The 14,400-nt window shown below is 42.2% G+C and overlaps 1 protein-coding gene across 1 annotated transcript in view; it reads left to right on the forward strand.

Annotated features, from left to right (window-relative positions):
- Positions 1-14,400, forward strand: part of STAG3 (STAG3 cohesin complex component) — a 1,294,449-nt gene that overhangs the window by 527,618 nt on the left and 752,431 nt on the right. The gene's annotated exons all lie outside the window — the stretch shown is intronic.

The raw sequence follows: 14,400 nt of genomic DNA on the forward strand, positions 1-14,400 counted from the left end.
GCCACCCTTTCCCTCTCATACCACCATCATTTAGAGTATCTATGCACTGAATGTTGATAACAATAGCACACGCATTCTCGTAACCCCGAACTGTAAAACTTCCCCCTCCCTGCTACCCTGCACAGTGGACAAACAACGTCCTACCCCCCACTCTGGGTGCTGGCTTCAAACCATAGGGTAGAACTTTCAGTTGAGAACGGAACCCTGTCACCTCAAACCTGAGAAATCTGCAATACTTGGTATGCAAGGGGATGTAAAAATAAACATTGAGAAGATCAAGGAAGTGAGGTAATCTCCCTCCTCCATAAGAAGCAGGATATCCTAGAGAGAGCATCCTGAATGGTTGGTTTTGATTAACTTTTTTAAAAGCCTGAAGTCCATTACCGGTCTCCATTTTTCTGTCTTTTTGATGAGGATGAAGTGGGAGTAAACCCCAGATTGTGCTGGTTGCGTGGAAACTCCTCTATTGCGTGCTTGGAAAGAAGCAATCGATCAAGTTACTTACCTTCGGTAACGATATATCTGTAAGAAACAGTAGTTCGCATTAGATTCCTTACCTTAGAATATCACCAGGCGTCAGACTGGATCCGGAAACCTTTGCGTAGCAGTACTCTTACGCGTCGGTAGGCGTCTTCTGCGGCTCCGTGTCCGTCATCGGCGCCGGGATGACGTCGCTGGAGTACTTAGACGCCGCCCTCGCGCGCTGACGTCCGTTCTTATACACAGCTTTTCCGCGCCAAAAATGCAGAGCCATGTAAAAAAAAAACAACACTGATGCCATTGAAACTAGGGCCCTGAAAGGGGATGACCTTAACCCTAGATATCGATTCACAGAACTGGGAGGATGGGTGGGGCGGTAAGGAATCTAATACTAAATACTGTTTCTTACAGATATATCGTTACCGATGCAATAGAACTGCCCTCCCCACCTTAATAAAATAAAGATCTCTGTTGTGTTTTTTTGATGAAGTAAACCTGCAATGGTGCCCTAGCGTTGGGAGTAAAAATGTCAGTTCCGACTCCATGTTAAAACAAAGTGTGGTCAAGGTGCAGTACCACAGGCTGTCACTAGGTTTCCCATGAGACCTCTTCTAGCCACATATGGTACTGCACCCTGCTTCATGACTAGGTAAAGGATATGGCATATCCGTGAGAGCTGGGTAGCCAGGTTTGTGTCTACTGTCACTGTTAACACCCTGTGAGGATGTTCTGACTGTTTAGTTTCACTGAGCTCATGGCTAGGTGCCCTATATAAATAAGTGTTTGTAAAGTTACAAATTAAAGAACAGTAGCCTCCGAGGGGCCTGTAGAGCATTGTTGTAGAAGGGGTGAGGCGGAGGCACAGGGAAATGAAGAGATATAAAGCAGCAAAGCAGTGCAATGGGAGGGGGAGAAGGTGAGGCATAGGAGATAAAGCGATGGCAAGTGACAGAAGTTTCACTGCACAAGTAAACAGAGCAATTAATAAGCAAAGAGGCAGGCCAACTAAAAAAGTGTTCTCTCCAAATATTTGGGAGGATACAAAATGTCAAAAGGAGGGACAACTAAGTGTGTTCACCAATAAAAAGCCAGCATTTCTAAAGGACAGCGACCGGCACCATTGAAAAAGATGGGTGTTTTTATCTGAAATAGACTATTAGTTATAGATTCCTTACCTTAGAATTTCCCCCAGGCATCAGACTGGATCCGAAGATTTTTTTCTCAGCAGTACCCCTGCGCGTCGGTAGGTGGTGTCGGTCGACTCTACGTTAATCGTCTGCGTTGTGATCGCTGGGATGATGTCGTGGTATCTACTTAGACGCCGCCCCTGTACGCTGACGTCCGTTTTCTTTTTGTGCGCCAGCAAGCGCAGATCCGGAGAGATCGGTACCCTCAGCCAATTTTTGACTAAACTTTTCCAACCTCTTTTTATTTTTTTTAAGGCATTTCGACTCCTTGTACCCGGATGTCCAATCGACGACCCGGTTTCAAGCCTGGCGACCCCTGTCACAAGCTGATGTCTATCCCCGATCTGCACCTCGTGTGCCTTTGGTGCCTGGAGCGCGACCATGACCCGAAGTCGTGCTCCAACTGCCGGGCTCTGAATCCTAAGTTGCAGGAGCGATCCCTAAAGCTTTTGGAGGCCCAGCAGTCTGTTTTGCGCTGCTCGAGGTCCCAGTCGAGGGGAAGGTCGCGAAGCCACCACCACCATTCGTCATCTAAGTCTTGGTCTTCGGGTAAGTCGAAGCACAAGAAGAAGGCGAAGAAGCATCATAACTCTTCGCCTTCTCCCCGTCCGTTGGCCGACACGACGCAGGACACGGAGGGTAGTGGTTCCCGGGCAACGCCCTTGGAGCCTGATGGGCTGAAGCCGGTGCCTCCCCCCTACTCAGTCTTGCATTTTACGAAGCCCTCTATTCCATCTTTGGGCAGTCTGACTCTGCAGGCACACCTTCGGGCCTCGCAGACTCGTCTGGGGGCCCTAGGCCTTTGATGCCTGCTGCTCCATACTCGTCTGCGCAGGGCCCCCAAGAATCCAGGCCTGAATCCGGGTCGGTGTCGGTTGATCTCCCGGTACCTTTCCCGACTCCAATCCTCCAAACGCCACCTCCAGTGCCGGATGTGCTCCCGGCCAGCGCCGACCCCTGCCTCCATCCGGAATAGGACACAGAGCCGGAGTACCTTTTATACCACTGTTCTTCTCTGGCGTTCCTTATTGCCCTGAGTGGGGTCTGTTGACTGGGTGTGTGTGGGTGTGTGGGTGGGTGGGTGGGTGGGTGGGTGTGGTGGCAGAGTGAGTGGTTCTCTAGGTCTAAGTGATTGGATGTATCCGTGACTGTATGGGTGTGTGCGAGTGGCTGTACGGGTGTGTGTGTGTATTTGTTATTTTAATTGGGGGTCTGGATCTGTGGATTCACACTGGCTGGGCGAGCCTTGTGGTAGATTGATGGATCCTTGCGCACCCAATTTCTTGCCCGTGAGTGGTCCCTCACAGACCCCTCCATCAATCCCCTGGGGATACCTTTTTTCCTGATCCCTTGTATCCTATTTTTACTTTATTCCACCCCCACCGCAGATTTACACCACGGGCTTGTGTGTGAGTTGCTGTATGGGTGTGTAAGTGGCTGAGTCTGTTGACCCTCTGGCAGACCAGCTTGACGAGCCAGGCTGGAGAGAGGAGTTGGGATACCTTCCCAGACCTTGGTATGCTTGCCCCCCCTTACCGTGGCCACAGAGGAGGGAGACTCCTATGCTGTGGTATTACGTAGAGCGGCTTGTTGTGCATAGATTTAGATTCCGTATGCATTTCTCGATTCATGCCCTTATATAGGTATGATTCACATTGTCCGTATATAGGTATAGAAATCCAGTCCTTTTTTAGGCATAGTCCATGCTACCCAAATACAGGCATGGCTACTTACATCCGTTCATCTTCGTCACAACGAGTTCTTGGAAAACCAGACTCTAAAGCCGTTAGGGACTTTCCCTTGCTTAGATATTGATTTCTCCAAGAACTCCTTTATTATGCATGAACATCTATTCCTTAGGGGTTCATTCATGACGTTCATATGCCCGACTTTTACGTCAATACTGGCATTCCTAAACATCTTCAAGGTATAAATATACCTTCACTTGCTATGGCAAAGCATGGTGTGGTTCGGTGCAGTTAGACTACCTACTTGCACGACACGCAGCTCGCCACAGCAAGTACCGAAGGAAGCCAACTCTCCAGCTGACGCACTGATTAGAAGCTGCCATCCTCCTGCTGAGAATCCAGCTCCAGTGTTTCTGACTCCCCTTGCGGGGTGTTGGGAGATCGAGTCCAGAGAAAGAGATACCAACTTCTCTCATTCTAAGATATGGAGCTGATTAGAACCTAGAGAAACCTTTGGCAATTCTTGCCAAAACTAAACCTTATGCTAAGGCAGCACCTACTTCTTCCCTGGTACTAGTTCTAGGTTAGGTACATTGGGTTAGGCGTATTTTAGAATCACCAGTTGAGTAGTTTAGCCTGTTATTTATGTATGTATTTGAATGAATATGTGATAGCCACAAAACCATGCTATTACAATTTTATTTGATCTTACTGCTAACGTTGTACATGTTATGCTTCACATTCTGTATAACAATTGTAGCAGTTTATATCTCTTGCATGAGAAATAAAACTGTTCAATAAATCCTTTTATTGAAACGCCTGGCATATTTTAGAAGCATCAGTTGAGTATTTCAGCCTATGTTATTTATGTATGTGTTTTAATGAATATGTGATAGCCACAAAACCATGCTATTACAATATTATTTTAACTTACTGCTAACGCTGTACATTTTATACTTCGCATTCTGTCTAACGATTGTAGCAGTACATATCTCTTGCATGAGAAATAAGACTGTTCAATAAATCCTTTTATTGAAACGCTCGTCTCACTATTTCTGTGCAACTCTGTAGAAACAAAGCATGCACGATTGACTGACTGAAATGCGTATCTATTGTTTCCACAACTCTGAAGATATTATTCCGGTTCTAGGGGAAACAAAGTTGTCATGTTTATGCGGTTGTCAGAGACTAATCCCTTCTTGTTTATTCGAGAAAGTTTCTAGTGACCTCTGCGTTAGCTGGCACACACACAATTAAGTTTAATATACTCAATAGAGACATACTGTCCTATGCCAAATCTATAGTGTATATTATTCCAATGTGCAGAACCTATTGGGAATATAGGAACTACACTACTTGGTGCCCAACGGTTTGGTAAGGCACTAATTTAACGCTAGATACTGAAGTAACTCAGTCATGCTTTTCTCAGAGACCCTTTACTCATAATACTCCAATAGACGTCTGGAGTGGGTGAAGGATAAATATCCGCCATAGCTGAGTAGGACGAAAAATCCTATGTATTAGTGTTTGGTTTGTTAAACGTTGAAGGATACAGTGTTCCAAAATATTGTGCACTTTATCTTTGTTCCCTTGAAACTTGCTCTGCAAACTTTCAGTCAACAAAATGGCAGACAAAGATAATCCCGGGGCCAGTGGAGCTGCAGGCGAAAACACCGTACCGGCTTCCAACCGAATAGGTTTCCAAGAAACTAATGAGAATGCTATAATCATTCCTCCAAATTTAAGGAAAGCCATCACTATAAAACGTATGAAACATAGCCTAATATCGATAGCTGGTAGGGCAGTTTTTGTGATAGAGGCACATGAATATCACCAGACAGAGGTATTCTATTAATGGATAGTCTTCCCAGAAGCAAATCCAGTATTACATGTGTTTCACTTCTACAAAGAAGATGATCCACCAGAGGAATATATTCCTTTCGATGATATTGAAATTCCAATCGCATACCAGGTGCATGAACTCTGGTTTAAAGGTGCCCTAAAACCTTTAAATCACATTACCAGGCTCGTTCCACTAGGTAGACCAGGAGCAACATGGCCGGTTTTAGCTGGCTATACACCACATCCTGACATTGGCATGTCAGAGGTAGAATTACTCACCCAACTCAAAAGTTAATCAAAATCAATAGACAATTCATCTGTTTTGAAAAAAAAAAATCTATAGACAATTGGTTTAATATGTCATGCGGACTCTCATGTCCAACCTACAGTAGTTATTCCACAACAAACCTCTCCCCAGGGGAATACACTATAAATTACACCACAGACTTTACACGCAGTCATGGGTAAATTACCCGCAGACATGAAAAATTCCATTCTGAATAGCTCAAAAATTACTCCAATAGAAGCAGTATTTCCTAATACTAGCCCTCATGAGAAACACAGAATTTTAACAATCTTTTTACCGATAGGGATCACACCATATCTGGAGGACTGCACCACTTGGGGTACAGTCTTTGCTGCAGTCTACACTAAAACATATGGTGTTCAGTCTATGGCGGTAATACCTGATGTCCTGAAACAGATTCAAAATGAATACAGGTCAGAGCCTGCTCTGAATTTAGGTATGAAATTACTGAAAAATTTTAACCAATAATAAAATTTTAATCAATAATATTATCTTATACTAAAGGAGAAGCCACATCAGTGGCGATCCGCTAGAAACAAATTGAATTTGATGTAACTGAGCAACCACAAGAACTAGCCAGAATAATAGTAAAATTCTATGAAGAATTAAGCAGACACAGTCTGGGTGGTACACCAGTTAAACCCCAACTGTCAAAGTCCTGAAAAGGTCTTTACAAAAAGCACTCCTACCTCTCCTAAAAAGAAGTGGGCAAATAGCAAACAAACTTCCTAAGAGAAACGTTATCAATCCTGAGGTAGGTCTCCTCAAAAGGAGAAGGAGGTATAACCTCAGGAATCTGGATAATTTGAGAAAACCTGGCAGGTATCAAGATAATGATACACGTTCTTCTCGTACCTTTCAGATATCCTCACAGAAATCCGAAATAAGAGGACAGTCAAAAAACAAAAAAATGCGTGAGGTCCAAAGATGATCAACATGTTCAGAAATGTAAACCAAAAACTCAATTCACCAAAAAGAAGGTAGCAGGTCTAAAAATCAGACATGCTGATGATCTTGAGGACACAACTCAAGAACAAAGAATGGGCTCCAGACAATGTTGGACAGTGCAGCAGAAGTCACAATAGCTCGCCAGAACGTGATGGGACTTCTGGAGACAGTGGAATTGAATGAGGACATTGAAGTTGAAACTGCAGATACTAGGGTTAGTTTTCCACATAGGTTATATGAAATAACTCTCCGGATGGAGAGACATACCATGAAAACTGAAAGCACTCTTTTGGGAGCGACTTTCTAAGGGTTATGACATACTTCTAGCTGAAAAAGACATTCTACCACATTTTGCAGGGAATGCCCACATGGCGAAGACCTCATTATGCCACCCTTCTCTAGCCATGTTCCAATACATTTAAAATAAACTTATGTCAGGAAATTGGCAGTTGCCAAAGCCCTAGCATTATACAAAAATCATGTAGGATAGGATGAGGACTCACCTCACCATAAAATCCTACTAAAAAATCAACCAACTGCACAAAGGCAGTACCGAGTTAAGCAAGAAGCTAAAAAACAGGTCAGGGAGATCTTAGATCAACTTGAATACCAAGGGGTGATTAAAACTTGCACCTCATCAATGAACAATCCTGTGTTTCTGGTCTCCAAACCAGACAATACATATCGTCTAGTATTGGATTACAGACATCTAAACTCTTGTTGCAAAACATTTCACCCCGTACAGCATTAATGAATAAAATTGTGCGTAAACAATATAAAACTACATTAAATATTTCTTACAGTTTCTTTTGTCAAAATATTGCACCTGAAAGAAGGTATTTGACCGCTTTCTCAATTATGGGGACTATCGTCTCCCTCAAGGATTCAAGAATAGTCCTGGGTTATTTTCAGCAAGGGTTACAGTTACTACAAATTCATGATGATGAAGCATTGTCACATGTCGATGATATATATCTGACAGACGATGACTTGGATAGGCACTTGAACAGGGTGAACACCATTATACTTGGATTCGCCTCTGAGGGTTATAAATTAAATTTTAAAAAATCAGAATTGCCGGTCTCAACGTCCTTTTCCTAGGATATGAGTTATCAAGTGAAGGCAAAAGCCTGGCAACAAACTTTCTGGAAAAGTGTGCGCTGCTCCAACCTCCAAAAACGATGGAAAATTTACAGTCCAATCTAGGTTTCCTGAATTTTGGAGGAACTTACATTCTAAATTACGCAGAAAGGGTTAAACCTCTCTACAAATTAATCAAACCTGATTTTAAAACAGTAAATTGGACACAAAAGCACACAGAAATTTTGCGTTCACTCCAAACATACATGTTAGCAACAAAACATTTACAAACACGCGTAAACGTACGCAATTCAGTGATCCGGATTATCCCGGGTCAATGCAGATTCACCTACTTAACTTTTAATGAAAGTGAAAAAGTTCCATTAGCTTGCAAATCACATTTGTACACACAGGCAGAAATGAAATTCACTTCTACTGAAAAAATTCTGACAGCTGTTCAAACCGCTGTAGCTAAAGAAAGAGCCCTAGCACAGGGGAACGCATAATGGTCGTAACTCCTGTACCTGCCTTATAGGCAGTGACAAAAGGGAGCATTCCAAATGCTAAAGCTTTACATATAAGATGGATGCAATGGGTTAATTCTCTTACTGCAACTGATGTTGAATAAGTTTTCAATCCATATTTGAAAACACAAGCATTTCTACAATACGAACAAGAATGTCCTCTGCCTACTGAAATTCTGCCTCTTGACAAGTATGAATGTATAATTTATACTGACGGATCAGCACAACCCGCTACGGGAGGCAAACAAGCCTATAGTGCAGCATGTGCGATCGTTATAGGTGGTATGCGCGATGGCAAATTCAGACCAATGGTCACAAAAACGCAATCTCTAGGAGATTGTATAGCTCAGCCAGCTGAACTACAAGCATTCAAGATGCCACTTGAAAATACGGATTGTGAATTCCCCTCAGTCATAGTGTGCGATTCTTTCTATTGTGTCCAATCCTACAATGAATATTTACAGAATTGGCTTCAAAACTGTTTCAAAGATGCAAAAGATGGCCCAATCAAGCATAAAACACTTTGGGACCAAGTAGTTAATTTGTGAAACGGACTACAAAAGACTCAACGTGATACACACGCTGAGTCATCAACGTGGTGGCGTTCACATTGAAGGGAATTCATTGGCTGATGAAGCTGCGAAAGGGGCTATGCAAACGGTTTCCGTAGCTGCAATCACTCATTCAAAAACAAAAATAGACAGTGAAAGAATGCTGGCTGTCAATGCTGCAAGCAAAGGCAGCGGTTATACGTTACCTAAAGGGTTTCCACCCAAATACTTGTATATAACTGATGCGAACAATGTTCCATTTGCTCGAATCCCTGGAGCGGGGATAGAGTAATTCCAAACATGGAACATAGATTAGGACTAATCCTAGCAGCACATGAAGGACTTGCCTCAGCTCATGCAGGTGTTTCCGCCACAGTATTGTTATTAAAACAGAGATACTGGTGGCCACGCCTGAGGAAACAGACCAAAAACTACGTCTTGGACTGTGAAATATGCCAAATGATGAACGTCTCTACTGTGATATGTTCTGCGCAGACGCCCCGTTAATTTCAGATAAACCATTAGCGTGTGTTTACCCTGACCACTGCGGTCCCTTACAAAGGGATGATAACTATAAATATATCATGGTCGCAGTGGATTCGTGTTCAAGGTTCCTTTGGATGTGGCCTCAGCGCTTGGCTGATGCTAAAACAGTTATAAAAGATTTGCGAGTCTTTATCAGCACATACGCAATCGCATGCTACATTCTGACCAGGGTCCTGCGTTTAGCTCTCGAGCTTACAAAGAATCCATGGCCAGTTTGGGCGTTGCATTGCATTCTAGTCCATTCCATCATGAGGGAAATTTGGTTGTGGAGAGAAAAAACCGGGACATAAAGCAATCTATAACAGCGAGGGTAGTAGGTTCGGGTGACTGGTGGGGCAAACATCTAATAAGTCTCCAACGTAGTCTTAATAACTTGCCAAGAAGTTCTGTAGGAGATATCACTCCATATGAGGTCCTTTTTGGGACAAGAATGTTGGTCCCCGACCTGGATTGTCACAAATCAGTGGTGGAACAAAAGAAATTTGATATCAAAGATAGTTTGGCTGTTTTACAGGACTTAAATGAAATACGAACGAAACAATCCAACATGTTCCTGGAGCCACCCACCTCTAGAGAAAAACCGACTGTCCCTGAAAGGCCTGTCTGGATCCCAAAGCTTGGTGAGCTAGTCAAAGAAAAGTTTGTGGACAAGAAGTTATTTGGGCCTTCTTACTGACAACCAGTACCTGTCCTAGCAACCCACGGATCAAGAACAGTTTTGCTGCAGCCCCTTGCTGTTAAAAAAGAACAGGTTTGTGTATATCGACCTGGTCAAACCGCACTATGTGTCCGATACTAAGTAGTAGGCCAAGTGGACTCCGACCAAGTAGCAGACGCCCTGCTCTAGCTACTATCCAAGAGGTTCAAACTTAGAGACTCATCACGATTGAAGAATCTGCAGTGAGAAAAGTACTATGCAGCAAAGCTATGGAACTTATCCCTCTTGAGACCCAAATAACAGTTCGTCCTGATGCACATGTCTACAACAAAGTAACAAGTGATCAAGTAGTTCCAGCGATTTCAACAAATCCGGATGCAATTCAAATCATTGACAGAGCTGCCTCTGGCTATTTCATTAACTTTGATATGTTTTCTGAGGATCCCAGCGAACCTGAAATGGCGCCAGCAAAAAGAACTTCCAAAGAACAAGCAATTGACCTTTTTCATCACCTGGAAAAGACTTATCTGGTTTCACCGTGGATAGAACTATGGATTTTGTTGGGAATGTTTTTACTTCTACTTTGGTTTATTCTGGTAATAACTCTGGGTTTGTTGATAAATTGAAGATATGTCAAAATGGACACAGCAAGTAAGAACATCAACTTACTCCTCAAGCCACACAAATCATCCTATCTTGAACAAAGAGCCTTGTCAACAGTAATCATCACAGCCGTTCCTATACCAGATGGTAAAACCTGGGACAAAACAGAATTACAGATTTGGCCCGTCGGAGCTGCTGAAGATTCCACACTTATTCAAGATTTCACTAAGTGACTATGTTTCATCTAGTACATTTTCTGATGATTGGGACTTTGAGACTGTTAATAAATTTATGTCTGATCTAGAAATGTCAACAGTGTTCACAAATCATGAATATTTAAAAGGTTCATTAGACTATGAACAAATGTATTGTTATAACCATTATGGTCATCATTTCTTTCACAAATCTGCAAATCCTAGAAATATTTTAATGTATAACCAATGGGAACATTGTTTTACGCCACCAAAGGGTAGCTCAAAAACCTTTGCTGTGAAGTTTCAATACTTTTCAGGATTCAATGTATCAAATGCAGAATCGTTTTACTTTAAAAATGTGAACAAGACAGGAATGAAAAGTATGTTGACCAATACAAAACAGATTTATTCTGCAGCCTTCTGTGCCCAACTGTCTAGACAAGGTTTCGACTTTTGGAAAGACAACATTGAGACAAAAACTGTGTGACGTACGAAAGAATGGCAAGTGAGGGGTGTAGAAGCTTTTAGAGCCTGTATCCTCCCTGAGCAAATTATGTTTTTGAATGACCCTGTCCAACAGACGTCTTGCCTTGGGTTAGCCAGGATTAAAGACATGAACAACCCATCCATACCTACACCTGATAGTAATAACACTTCAGAGGGGGAGGTCGACATACATACTATTTTGCATCACAACAGAACAGATCCAAATTGGAATAAATGGTTGACTTGGCCCACAGACACAAACCACTGTCAAGAGAGATTCCTGAACAAAACGCAGGGTTTCACATTCAATAGGCCAGACCCAAGATATGTTCAAAGACAGCATCCTGGAATAGTAACAACATACAGTGTAGGGAAGCTCTGCCTTGATTGGCTACAAAGATCTACACTTAAGAATGTGAAGCAACACTTATCTTTACTTAAAGATGGTGCAGACCTTAGGGAATTATTGCTAGGACCAAGAAAACCGCAATAAAAACATTTAATATATGCCAGTATATTTGCTGCATATAACGAAGCATGGAAGATTACGCAAGCAGAGACTGCAGAACGAATATGAGAAATTGATCTAATTAATTTAGAGAAATCTCTCTGTAGTCGACAATGGGTTAACAACTCTGTCGTCCAGGATATATTCATTAGACAGCATAGTATATTCTGCCATAGACATCATGGAACAGGACTTGGTCATGTTTCAACATGGTCAGTTGCAACTACATTCTTTCATGCTATTAGGTTGGACATTACAAAACCTTTGTTCAGGCTATGTGCCTTGGCGTTTAATCAATACTACGTCACTGTTTTCAGAATTCAATCTCAATGAAAAACAGATCAAGCTAGCACAAAGAGGAGCAGACTATACGGTCCTGAGCATTGAAAAACTGGAAAGATTGCCATTTACGGTAGCAGAAAAACCAGCTACTGATTGGATAATACATGGAACAATCACTCTGCCTGTTACAATTTTCCATTTTCAGTATTGCCTAAAACACATACCAGCATGCAAAAATGAAAGGTTGGGTAAAGAATACATCAAGACATCCTGGGATTTACCATACACAGTCAGATGTTGGAGTGAGGGACGTGAAGTGTTTCTTAGCGGTACAAACTGAAAATGCACTAAGCGGTTTACTCCTTTGTCAGGGAATTAATTTACACGGGGACAGCGATGATTCCTCCAACAACTTATCCTGTCACCTGCAAAGTTCACCATCTGCAGTGATTGATCCAATTTTTGGACAACTTTCAAATGGAAGTTACCTCATGTTTAACAATCAAAGCTGCTGTGGCATGTTGCCAGGCATACAATATCTAGTAACTGTGTCAGCCAGGGTCACTTGCTGTATGCAAGTATTTTTTCAAAAAACCAAGACAGTCGGGGAGTCGCCACTATGGCCTTCACCGAGCATCTCTTCTATACGAATTGATACTCTAAGCAGAATGAAAGACATTCTTTTGCAAAAATATGTGCCACTGACCTCGGCCAAAGGGACCTGTGCTCTACAAGTCGCAAAGACTTCTGCCGAGATGCATGCCTTTTTGAATACAAACTGCCTTATACATTTCTCAAAAATGTTAAGTCGTATCTTAAACATATCTGATACGAGCGGTATTGTACATCTATTTAAGAACGTATGTTCCTGACTGTTAGCACCTTTTCAAGCAGTCCTCTGAATATTTCCAAACTTCGTGCACTCTGTATTTGGCGGACTGCCCCTCCTTTTGGGACTCGTTGCAGGGATTCTATTTTTGCTCCTACTACTACGATATGACCAGCCAAATCACCAGCGCCACTCCAAGCACCATAGAGAGAGCTCTATTGGAGATGAAGTGTCGTGAGCGCATCGTCTACATTTTGGGATTAACTCATCTACGAGAATTGAATACCACATGGTTTCTGTCATTCTGACCAATTTGGCAAGTTTGCATCTTACATGTTCTACGCTGCCTGCTATGCGGAGAAGAATGTGTGCTTGACATCTGTCTAACACTCCCATCAGTCATGCCAACGGATGTTGATACTTTGCTTCAAACAGTAACGGCCCATGCTTTGTGTTGTCCCCAGCCGCTACCAATTCTGATGACTGCATTCATTGAGATCTCACAGACGCATAATGCTAATGCTGAGGTACGAGAGGAAACTACAGGCACACAGGTAACATCCAATACGAACATTATTGATGCGACCAATGCTGAAGGCGATGCTTCACATCTATGTGCGGTTAATCTTCTAAACGAGGTAATCCAACTTTCGCCTGCAATGGTAGATGACTTTTTGTCAACAGACATAGATTTTATGTTTTCTCCAAGCCCTAACACTGAGTTTTGATTTTGGCACACAGTGTTCTGAGAGATTTTGCATTTGACCTCCATTTTCAAAACAAGGTACTAACTTAGGAACTCTTTTTCCTATGATTAATTTTTTGTTCCAAATTTGTATTTTTCATTTTTTGACACAAGTAATCTGCTTATAGTATAAATATTCATAGAGAACAAGAATTCTTTGAATACTTCCAGAGACAATATATGACCTTGTCCACATACAAACAGTTTTATGTAATCTGACATGAAATGGTTTCAGCACTTTTTCTTCTGTATTTAACGAGCCATTTCACAAATGTATATTTTCGTGATTCATTTAGTGAGCTTTCGAAAATGTCAATGTGCTTAGAATGAAAAATTTCATTAAATGTGTACAGCACCAATGATTTAGTTTGGATACATCATTTACAATGTGCTTTTAGTGCTTCATGTGTAGATATGTTGCAGATCTGTTTAACATATTTAGAACTTAGTAATGTCGTACATAGGAGGTGAAGTGGGTGTTGTGTATCGATTTGGATTCCGTATCCATTTCCCGATTCATGCCCTTGTATAGGTATAATTCACTTTGCCCGTATGTAGGCATAGAAATCCAGTCCTTATTTAGGCATAGTCCATGCTACCCTAATACAGGCATGGCTGCTTACATCCGTTCATCTACGTCACAACGAGTGTTTGGAAAACCACTCTTACTCCGCTAGGGAATTGCGCTTGCTTGGATGTTGATTTCTTCAAGAACTCATTTATTATGTATGAACATATATTCCTTAGGGGTTTATTGATGACGTTCATATGCATACTTTTACGTCAATACTGGCATACCTAAACACCTTCAAGGTATAAATATACCTTCACTTACTATGGCAAAGCACAGTGTGGTTCGGTGCAGTTCGACTGCCTACTTGCACGACGCAACTCGCCACAACAAGTACCGAAGGAAGCCAACTCTCCAGCTGACATACTGAC

The sequence above is a fragment of the Lissotriton vulgaris genome, chromosome 12 (assembly GCF_964263255.1).
Source record: "Lissotriton vulgaris chromosome 12, aLisVul1.2, whole genome shotgun sequence".
Classification (NCBI taxonomy): Eukaryota; Metazoa; Chordata; class Amphibia; order Caudata; family Salamandridae; genus Lissotriton; species Lissotriton vulgaris.